Source organism: Pan troglodytes, chromosome 6, assembly GCF_028858775.2.
Source record: "Pan troglodytes isolate AG18354 chromosome 6, NHGRI_mPanTro3-v2.0_pri, whole genome shotgun sequence".
In the NCBI taxonomy this organism is placed as follows: Eukaryota; Metazoa; Chordata; class Mammalia; order Primates; family Hominidae; genus Pan; species Pan troglodytes.
The window spans coordinates 27794779-27805579 of NC_072404.2; positions in this window are offsets into that span (position 1 = coordinate 27794779).

The following is a 10801-nucleotide window of genomic DNA, read 5'->3' on the forward strand; positions in this document are numbered from 1 at the left end:
AAAAGATTGGCCACTGGACGGCCAAACTCCAGAGGAAGAGCATCTTCTACTCCATCCCCCTTCCAGCTCTCCATCCATCCCACCTTCAACCCTCAGTAAAACCCCCGCATTCACTCTTCAAGCCCGTGTGTGACCTGATTCTTCCTGGACTCCGGACAAGGACCTGGGTACCAAGAGGGCACTGAACAGGTTAACACTTAAGCCATCTGTGGACAGCAAAGCTAAAAAAGCGACACTGTAACATGCCCACGGGCTTCGAGAGTCACAGATACCCACCCCTAGATGCTACCATGGGGCCGGAGCCCAAAGTGCTAGCCCTGGCTCGAGCACCCGCCCCTCTGTGTGCTCCTCCTCGCATAAGGGGTTCGAGCTCATGGTGGCCGAACAGAGAGCCACACCCTTGTCATATGTCATGCGAACGGGGGCTAGGGAACTGTCCCATTTCAGAATGAATTCCAAGGAAATAATAAGGATTAAAAATAACTTCTAACAAAGTAAAGAGTAAAAGCAATATAAAAAACCAAGCCAATTCTTTGGAAAGACACCTAATTTCTACAAAGTTCTGACAAGACTGATGATGACAAAAAGAGAGAAAAGATAAAGAACCACTGGACACAAACAAGAGCAAATGCTGTTCAGGCTGTGGACTTTCCTGAGCCCGAGGAAGCTGAAGGCAGGGATACTGATTCAGAACACCCCACCATTGACTGCTTTTTCCCTCCAGTGACAGAGAGACCTTCCAGATGCTCAGCTTGGTTTAAGACATAGGAAAGCCCAAGGTCTTAAAACACTTCCTTAAATAGAAGCATTGAGCACTGCATTTAGGCAAGTTCTTCCTCAGGAGTGATGTAAAAAGGTCAGCAGTAAAGCACAGAATGAGGCTTCCCAGTTGTCCCAGACCTCTCACCAGATATTGTCAATGTCTCTGGTTACTTCACATTCCCCTTAGAGGATTTCAAGGATTAAGGGAAACTGCCCTAAAATAAGATTATCTTATCTGTATCTGCCCTTATCCCGTATGGCCACTTCCTTTCTGTTAAGACTTTGGAACATAAATTGGTAAGAGTGTGTGTGTGTGTGTGTGTGTGTGTGTGTGTGTGTGCCCTCCCCTTAGTCACTAAATGTTGTATTTGGTGTCATCATTGGGGTTGGCCTCACCCCCAGCCCCCACCTCCCCTCAGTTATATTTGGAAGGAACATCTGGAAGCTGAAGAAAAAAATGCTGAGGACCCCTGTGTAGAGACAGGCTAGCTTTTGTGCCACTGAAGGAATTGTGGTAATGGAATTTACCCAGTTTTCTCCTAACTCCAACTGGTCCTGTTTGGTAGTTAAAGAGATCTGAGCTGAGGGCGGAGTTACCCCAGATATAGTTCCCTGGTTTCCCAGAAGCACAAAGCCAAGTAGCCAAGGATCCTTGAAGTGAGGGGGAAGCTTAAAGTTTGGACCAGGTACCTTGAGTGAACGCCAATATCTGAAACCTGGGCCATGATATTAGGAAAGATCTAGGGGCTGAGGGCTCCTCAGGCCCCCATTAGACTTCGAATGGAGACCTCCAGGCAGAAATTAGATAATTGTTGATGTTTTTGATGTAGTTAGAGTGAGAATGGACCTAAAAATATTTTAATTGATGTGACTCTACCTGCGTGATTGATCAAAAAAAGAGGAAGTTAGATTAGGATGAAAAAATGAAAGTTTTAATGACTTCTCTAAATTTTTCTTAAAAAATTTAGTTACACATATAGCACACGAAGACATTTGCATGAACTTACTCAAACTGTAAGACAACGTTACAGTTCCTCTTTACCTCTGTCACCTCCTCCCCAACCCCCACCCCCACACACAAAAACACCCAGAGGGGATCTTGAATCAAAGGTATGTGTCTGCCCAGGCCTTTTTCACGTGTATTTACAAATATGTCACATTATTACTTTTAAGAAGAATTTCTGTTTTAATGTTTATGAAACAATCTTCCTCTTCTTTTCATATTTGAACCTGTAGCTTCAGAAAAAAAAAAAGAGAGAGAGAGAGAGACCAGGCGCGGTGGCTCATGCCTGTAATCCCAGCACTTTGGGAGGCCGAGGTGGGCGGATCACCTGAGGTCAGGAGTTCAAGACCAGCTTGGCCAATTTGGTGAAATCCCATCTCTACTAAAAATACAAACATTAGCTGGGCGTGGTGGCATGCTCCTGTAATTCCAGCTACTCCGGAGGCTGAGGCAGGAGAATTTCTTTGTTCGTTTGTTTTTTGTTTTTTTTTTGTTTTGTTTTGTTTTGAGACGGAGTCTCACTCTATCGCCCAGGCTGGAGTGCAGTGGCGCGATGTCGGCTCACTGCAAGCTCCACCTCCTGGGTTCACGCCATTCTCCTGCCTCAGCCTCCCGAGTAGCTGGGACTACAGGCACCTACCACCATGCCCAGCTAAATTTTTTTTTGTATTTTTCATACAGACAGGGTTTCATCACGTTAGCCAGGATGGTCTCGATCTCCTGACCTCGTGATCCTCCCGCCTCGGCCTCTCAAAGTGCTGGGATTACAGGCGTAAGCCACCGGGCCCGGCCAAGGACAATTTCTTGAACCCGGGAGGTGGAGATTGCAGTGAGCAAAAATAGGGCCACTGCAGTCCAGCCTGGGTGACAGAACCAGACTTCGTCTCAAAAAAAAAAAAAAAAAAAAAGAGTGGAGTCCTTGGAAGTATATGGTTTGGTGAAGCTAACTGAATTTTAAAACAGAGTTCAGAAGTCAGGGTCTTGGAAGCACTTTTCTATTTGGAAGAACTTGCTTCCTAAGTGGAACATTAAAAACTCAGTACTATTTTTGTAACTTCCTGTGAGTCTATAATTACTTCAAATCATAAAAAATAATAATGTTTTAAAAACTGGCATGTGGTCCAGCATCTTTTCCGGGGCTCTGCAGTTCTGGATGCCTATGCCGAGATGGAACTTACATCAGCTTGGGTCTCTGGGCAACCGTGATGAGCAGAACCTCATTGGCCACCCACAACATATATGTGGCAGACGTGAGAAATAAGCTTTGTTGTGTTAAGCAAAAGCAATAACAAAAACAATAACAAATGCACAAACTGGCTTCTGTCAGTTGTGTGTCTTCTCCCTTTCCTATCTCTGTCTCTGTCTCTCTCCCTCTCTTGGCTCACTCACTTTGGGGGAAGCCGGCTGCCGCCTTGTGAACACACCAGGCAGCTTGTGAGGAGGCTCAGCGGTGAGGAATTAAAGTATTTGGCCAACAGCCAGGAGGAAATTGAGGCCGACAACCACAGGAGTGAGCTGAGAAGCAGATCTTCCAGCAGCAGTGCCTTCAGCTGACTGCAACCTTACCTTAGGACAAACCTGAGCCTGAACAATCGAGCTAAGCCACTCCAAGACTCCTGACCCTCAGAAACAGCAGGAAATAATAAATGTGTGTTGTGTAAAGCTACTAAATTTTAGGATAACTTTTGTTACTCAGCAAAAAATAACTAATACATGCCGGCAGGGCTGCATGGTGACTTTTGCAGACCCTTGACCCTTGTGCCTTTGTAGGTGCCTTCCTCCATAAGCTATGTTAAAAATGTTATGTCGTGACTATGTTGGTATAAAGACAAATATTAATATAATCAAGGCTGGGTTCATTATTATTATATCCATTTTTTTCTTCTGATTTTAGACAAAATTAAAACTTTTTTAGGCCCTGAAGTATCATAGGCCCCAGCCTTCTGTGCTCAATGGCTGTCAGCCCTACACTGGGGAACAACATAAGAGGGACATGCAGTGAAGAATAAGTTATTAGGGCCGGGTGCGGTGGCTCATGCCTGTCATCCCAGCACTTTGGGAGGCCAAGATGGGTGGATCACCTGTGGTCAGGAGTTTGAGACCAGCCCGACCAACCTGGTAAAATCCTGTCTCTACTAAAAACACAAATATTAGCTGGGTGTGATGGTGCATGCCTGTGGTCCCAGCTACTCAGGAGGCTGAGACAGGAGAATCACTTGAACCTGGAGGGCGGAGGCTGCAGGGAGCCGAGATTGTGCCACTGCACTCCAGCCAGGATGACGAAGCGAGACTCCATCTTAAAAAAAAAAAAAAAATAGAATAAGTTTTTGGCCCTGATTCTGCCCAAACCCACGCAATAAGCCCATCACCTGGTAAGACCATTAAGATTTTGGCAAAGTTGTATCCCATGATCATGGATTGTTTTGGGTCCTGCCCTCCAGGTTGGAAAGAAGACTGACTGATTGCATGGGGAACTGAGTAGAAGCTGCTCTAGGGTATTCCCAAAAGGCCATGACAGGAGCTGTACTGTGGGAGCCAAACCACATGATCCTATGAAGCTTGGGGTATCAGCTGCAACTTCTTAGCCTGAGAGTGGGCAGCGTAGCACTGGCTTCGACCCCAGTGTCTTCCAGAAACTGATATTCACAATTTACATTAAATCTGGAAGGAGGAAAGTGTTTAGATCTAAAGATGCAGGAGCCAGCTGGCTTGGGTTTAAATTCTACCTTTGGCACTTACTGGCTGTGTTACCTTCGGCCAGTTTCTTAAGCCCTCTGTACCTCAATTTGATAATCTGTAAAGTTAGAATAATGATAGAGGTAGTTATGAGAATTTTGTGAGTTAACGTACATAAAACACAACAGCACTTGGCACAGAGTAAGCCTTCAATATTATCATTGTGGTGATTATTACTAAGCTTCATTTGAGCTAACACTAACTACTGATGGGCATTTTATTACTCTCCTCACTGTTTACAATCATGTCTTGGGTATGTCAGAGCAACTTTCACATAAGAAGGAGCTGCCAGGAAGTCATGAACAAGCCAAATGGGAGTCCTAGGTAGAGAGAACCAGCCTCTTGAATAAGGCCCAGCAGAGCTCAGAGATGATGCTCTCATCATGAAATCCTCTCATGAAATCCAAACGGTGGTCTCCATTTGTGGATCAATGGGCTATACTTCTGAGATTCTTTCTTTTTTGTTTGTTTGTTTTGTTTTGTTTTGTTTTGAGGAGGACAGGGTCTTGCTCTGTCTCCCAAGCTGGAGTGCAGTGATACAGTCATGGTTCACTACAGCTTAGACTTCTCAGGCTTAAGCGATCCTCCCACCTCAGCCTCCCAAGTAGCTGGGACCACAGGCACATGCCACCACGCTCAGCTAATTTCTGTATGTTTTATACAGATGTGGGTCTTACCATGTTGCCCAGGCTGGTCCTGAACTTCTGGGCTCAAGTGATCCACCCACCTTGGCCTCCCAAAGTGCTGGAATTAAAGGCATGAGCCACAGGGCCTGGCTGAGATTCTTTTTTAATAGTTACAAGCCACAGCTTTGTTTACTGATAGCCTTAGACTGATAGCCTTTGCTTGGTTTACTGATAGCCTTAGGCTGTCAATGGAAAGCTGCCTCTCTGTGGCCCAACTTTGCAGCACCTAAGTGGGAAGAACAGAAGACAATCAGCCTATAGGCCAAAGTGTGGCCAGCCATGATTCTGGACCATCTGGCACAGGTTCATACCAACTCTTGGATAACTTCCAAAGGTCCAATAAGGTCAAGTGGACATGGACAACTGAGTAGTATAAAACAGACTGCATTTGAGTTCGACAGTTACTTGGGGGAAAATGGGGACCTATCAAGGTCAAGTTTGAATAGTACATAACAATGAATGTTTTATTAATCAACCTGCAGAATGTCAAGTGGGTTCATAGGGTGTCAGGGCATGGCAGGCTACAGGTCATGCTGAGGTAGGTCTCTTTGTATCTCTGAAGACCAAAAGGGTGGTACAGAACATGGACAAAGCAAATATAATCAGGCACAATCAAATGCATATGCACTCCCCGCTGCTGGCAGATGGACTATATCAGGCCCCTGTCCACAGAGCAAGAGGAGTCCGCTGTGCTCTGAACGAAGCCAGTGTCTCTTTGGATTTGGAATTTTGTTTCTTATTTCAGAGGCTTTGCAGCTAGCACTATACAGGGAAAATCTTAATTAATTAGGACCTTGAACCTAATGTTATTCCATCTAGGGTACACATTCTACCAGTCAACAATAGAAAACAAGGCCCAAAAGAATGCCAAGTGGTTGTGTCACATAGCCTATCTTCAAAATCAAAAGAGCTGTTGGAAAACTGAAATGTGTTATTAAATGCCTCTACATGATGAAACCATTATAAATAAATGAAGTATATGACAAAAATAACATGTTACTGAAATATGTAAAAGATCTGAATAAAGGGACAGATATACTATATTGATGAATGAAAAAACTCCATTCTTCAAAATCCCGTATTTAATGTGTAAAGTAAAATAACCATAATTAAAAATACAGCAAAATTCTGTGTGCCAATTGACAAATTATGTATATACATATATATATACACATACGTGTGTGTATATGGGTGTGTGTGTGTGTATATATATATATATATTTTTTTTTTTGAGACAAGATCTTGCTCCACTGAGAGTAGCAGCCACAGCAGAGAGCTTCAGAGACCTGCAGAGACATGTGAATGATTTGCCTGCAGAGAAGCCACCCTCTCCAGGGCCTCCTCTCTGGAGTGGCCAGAGTGCAGTGGTGATCATAGCTCACTGTAGCCTCAACCTCCTGGGCTCAAGCCACCCTCCCACCTCAGCTTCTCGAGTAGCTGAGGCTCCTCAGCCATCATGCCTGGCTAATATTTTAATATTTGTTGTAGCGACGAGGTCTCGCTCTGTTGCCTGGGCTGGTCTCAAACACCTGGACTTGAGCAATCCTCCTACTTCAACCACCCAAAGTGCTGGGATTACGGGCATGAACCACTGGACCTGGCCTAAACTGTAAAATTTATATGTGAGAAGAGACTTCAGGAATTGAAAAGAACTATAAAAGAGGAGACTTACCCTACCAAAGACCAAAACATATTATGTAGAGTAATTATTGTAGTATTAGTGTTACAGGATCTCTGGGGTGTCCATTTTTCTGGGTGGAAACTGTGGCCACAGTGTCTTTGCCCGAGTTCTTGTCCTGTGTCCAGGAAGAAAGAGGTACGCAGACAGGTGAGGGGTAAAGAAGAAGAGCTTCATTTAGTGTTAGAACGGCTCAGAGGGGTGGATAGCTCCTCTCTGTAGGCAGGTCCTCCTTCGAGTGTTCAGCTCTCAGCAGAAAGGAGGCCCTGGAGAGGGTGGCTCCTCTCTGCAGGCAGGACATTTGATTTCTCTGCACCTCTCTGCTACAGCTGCTGCTCTCAGTGGAGAGGGTATTCCTCTCTGTAGCTGGCCATCCCATCGTCTCCAGCTATCAGCTGAGAGGCCACTCCTTTCTGCAGCTGGTCGTCTCTTCGTCCCTCTGACCTCTGCTCTCTTTGTCCTCTGGCTGTCCTCTGCCCTGCTCTAGCTCAGCCCAGGGCTTTTATGGACCTCAGAGGGGAGGAAGTGTGTGCCGATTGGTCCATGGGTGGCCATGGGTGGGCCCGGAAGAGGCACCATGAGTCCCCACTCAGGTCCCTGGGACTGGCAGCCCAGCCCCCAGCCTTGAGGACCTCCCTAGCCTGAGGGTGGGGCCTTACTGCAGACCCCAACCCCTTCCACCCAGGACTCTGTCTGCCTCCTGAGGCCATTCCAACCCAGATGGAAGTTAGTGCTGAGAGGGGAGAGAGGCCAAGTAGTGGGAGCAGACACCCCTGAGCCCGCAGGGACAGGGTGTCCTTCCTGGGGCACTTGAGGGTGCAGCCTTCAGAGACACCCAGGTCTCGTGCCTGGGAGGGCAGCCACAGCTGCATCCAGGAGCTCCCGCTTGTCCCCAGCTCCTGCCTGCTTCCTGGAGGAAGAGGCCCAGGTCTGCAGCCATAGGTGCAGGGGCTGTAGCTGCACCTGGAAGGGCAGATCCTACCTGTTCCCAGTTCCCCCAGGAGCACAGGGAGGCTCAGATCCACAGCTGCAGTTTGGGTGGCTGTAGCCCCACCCAGGAGGGCAGGAATCTTGCCTGCTCCGTAGAGCAGGAGGCCTGGGTCTGACGCTGCGGTTTGGGTGGCTGCAGTGGCACGGGGAGTGCCCCTCCCAACTCAGAAGGGGCAGGGCTCCCACCGGCTCCATGGAGTATGCAGCCCTAACCACACCTTCCTGCTGCAGCCAGAATGATGGCAGCAACCACTGCCATCATTAGTACGGGAAAAATAATAGAACGTTGAGAAAGAGGACCATGTACATAAGAGATTTTAGTAATGATAAAATCAACATTTACAATTAACAGGGACTGGAAAGACTATCGACAAATATTGTTGGGAAAATTGGTGAGCCATTTACGGGAAATTTTTTACATTAAACTGATGAGTTTACCTATATTAAAAACTTTTTAAAATTGTATTTAAGAAATTGCCATAGCAAAGTTAAAAGATAAGCAATCTTTCCATTAAAGATGCTAGATTGACTGTTTTTATCTTTCCCCTTTCTCAAGTCTTCACTAAAATGATTGGGAAGTTATAAACAAAAGTATAAATCCATAAGAGCAAAAAAAAATGTAGAAGAAAATATATCAGGATGAGAGATTTCAATCCACTTTTGGAAGAATCACAGCAAATGGATGGCTGGTAACTGATTTAGCATAGTGGAAGAATTTGCAGCCAAAATCCTGAGAAGGATATGGAAGAGAAGAGATACAATTTACTTCAAAAACCAGAAGAGGGTTAGTATGGCTAAGTATGGCCTAGGGCAGGGAGAAGTGAGGCTCCGAAAACAGAGAAACTGATTCAAAGTCTGCAGGGACTGTGATTGGACCCGAGACTTCTTCCTTTACTCCTCATGCAGCATGTCAGTGGTCTGGAATCCAACCTGCAGGCTGGACAGCGTGGGAGGAAAACACACACACTGACATCTGTGGGTCTTCAAGTGAAATATTCAGTGCTCTCTTCTGTTGTCCAAAAGTGAAGCCCACTGGCCAAAAAGTCAGCTCCACGCCACCAGAGCTTCTAATCAGCATGATGTGGGCTCCTCTTGAATATAAACAATACAATACAACAAGGAACACCAGATATTTTGGGGAATACTCCAACATGAAACAAATTTGACCAAACCAGTAGGAAAAATAAGCTCACCAAAAAAGGAAATAACAGACACTAGAAGAAACATTTTTAAAATCTTTGTTTTGTATCCTCAGAAAGGTTAGATTATACTCATATATAAGAATAGGATGCTATGAAAAAGGAACAAAATAGAACAAGACAGCTCTTAGAAATTAAACATATAATAGTCAAAAGAAACATTCAATGAAAGATTTTGAAGATAAGGTCCAGGAAATTTCCCAAAGTAAAGCAAAAGAAAAAGAGGTAGAGAGTGTTAGAGAAAAGATGATAAACGTATAGAATGAATGCAGGAGCTCCAATATTGACCAAGGGAGTTTGAGAGAACAGAGAAAATAAAAAAGGAAGGAAGTAGGTAAGTAAGTAAATAGATAAAGTGGTAGATAAATGGATATATGGATGGATATATAGATAGACAAACAGGCAAATAAATCAATCCAGCGATGAGGGATCTAAATATGCTGACCAAAAGAATCCACCGATTAGCTAACATAACAAGTGATGATATATCCTCACCTTCATGCAATTCCAAATCATCATAAAATTTCAGAACACAAGGAATGAAAAGAAGATCCTAAAGTTGGCCGGGCGCGGTGGCTCACACCTGTAATCCCAGCACTTTGGGAGGCTGAGGTGGGCAGATAACAAGGTCAGGAGATCAACACCATCCTGGCTAACATGGTGAAACCCCGCCTCTACTAAAAATACAAAAAAATTAGCCAGGCATGTTAGCGGGCACCTGTAGTCCCAGCTACTCAGGAGGCTGGGGCAGGAGAATGGCGTGAACCTGGGAGGTGGAGCTTGCAGTGAGCTGAGATTGCGCCACTGAACTCCAGCCTGGGCGACAGAGCGAGACTCAGTCTCAAAAAAAAAAAAAAAAAATAGATCCTAAAGTTTACAGAAAGAACAGATCACAAGTATCAGAATAACATCAAACTTCTTAGCAGATAGTCTGGATCTAGAAGAAAATGAAGCAATATTTCCAAAGTACAGACAGAAAATGATTGTTTTTTGGTCTTGCTAATTAAAAAAAGTTTTTTTATAGAGATGGGGGTCTTGCTATGTTGCCCGGGCTGGTCTCAAACTCCTGGTCTCAAATGGTCCTCCTGTCTCAAGCTCCCAAAATGCTGAGATTATAGCCATGAACCACCACGTCCAGCCAGAAAATGATTTTTTAACTGTAATTAAATACCTAGCAAAACTAGCAGTTCGATGTAAGTATAAAATAAAAACATTATTTGATACATGAAAATTTACTTCCCATATATTAGAGGATTATCTCAGGGAAAACAGGGGAGGAAAATTAGAGAGAGGCCTAGTAGATTTGGATCCAGTAAGGACAAGGTCGAAGGAAAGTCTTGAACAGCAGCTATAAAGCAGGCAGAGGAGGTAACAGCTCAGATTGGAGCAGGGTGGAGGACTCCAAAGGGAAGAGCCCTAGAAAAGAGGGGAAATTGAAAACTGAATGATCAAATGAAGCATTAGGGAAACTACAGGATAGCATATTATACAAGGAAAGAGGTGAGCAACTTCAAACTTCAAGAAGAACACGAAGCTGTATTACAAAGAAGCTGTAATTGTGGTTTAAATCTTGGTTCTGAAATGTATGATGTTTGCAGAGTTGTGACATAAATATTGATTATTTACTTGATGAAAAGTAATGATGAAATACATAGAGTTGGTGAAAGAAGTAAATGTAGATGATTATATTTGAATCTGTCAAGGAAGAAGTCATTAGATAATGCCTAAAATTGGATAAATCAAGAAA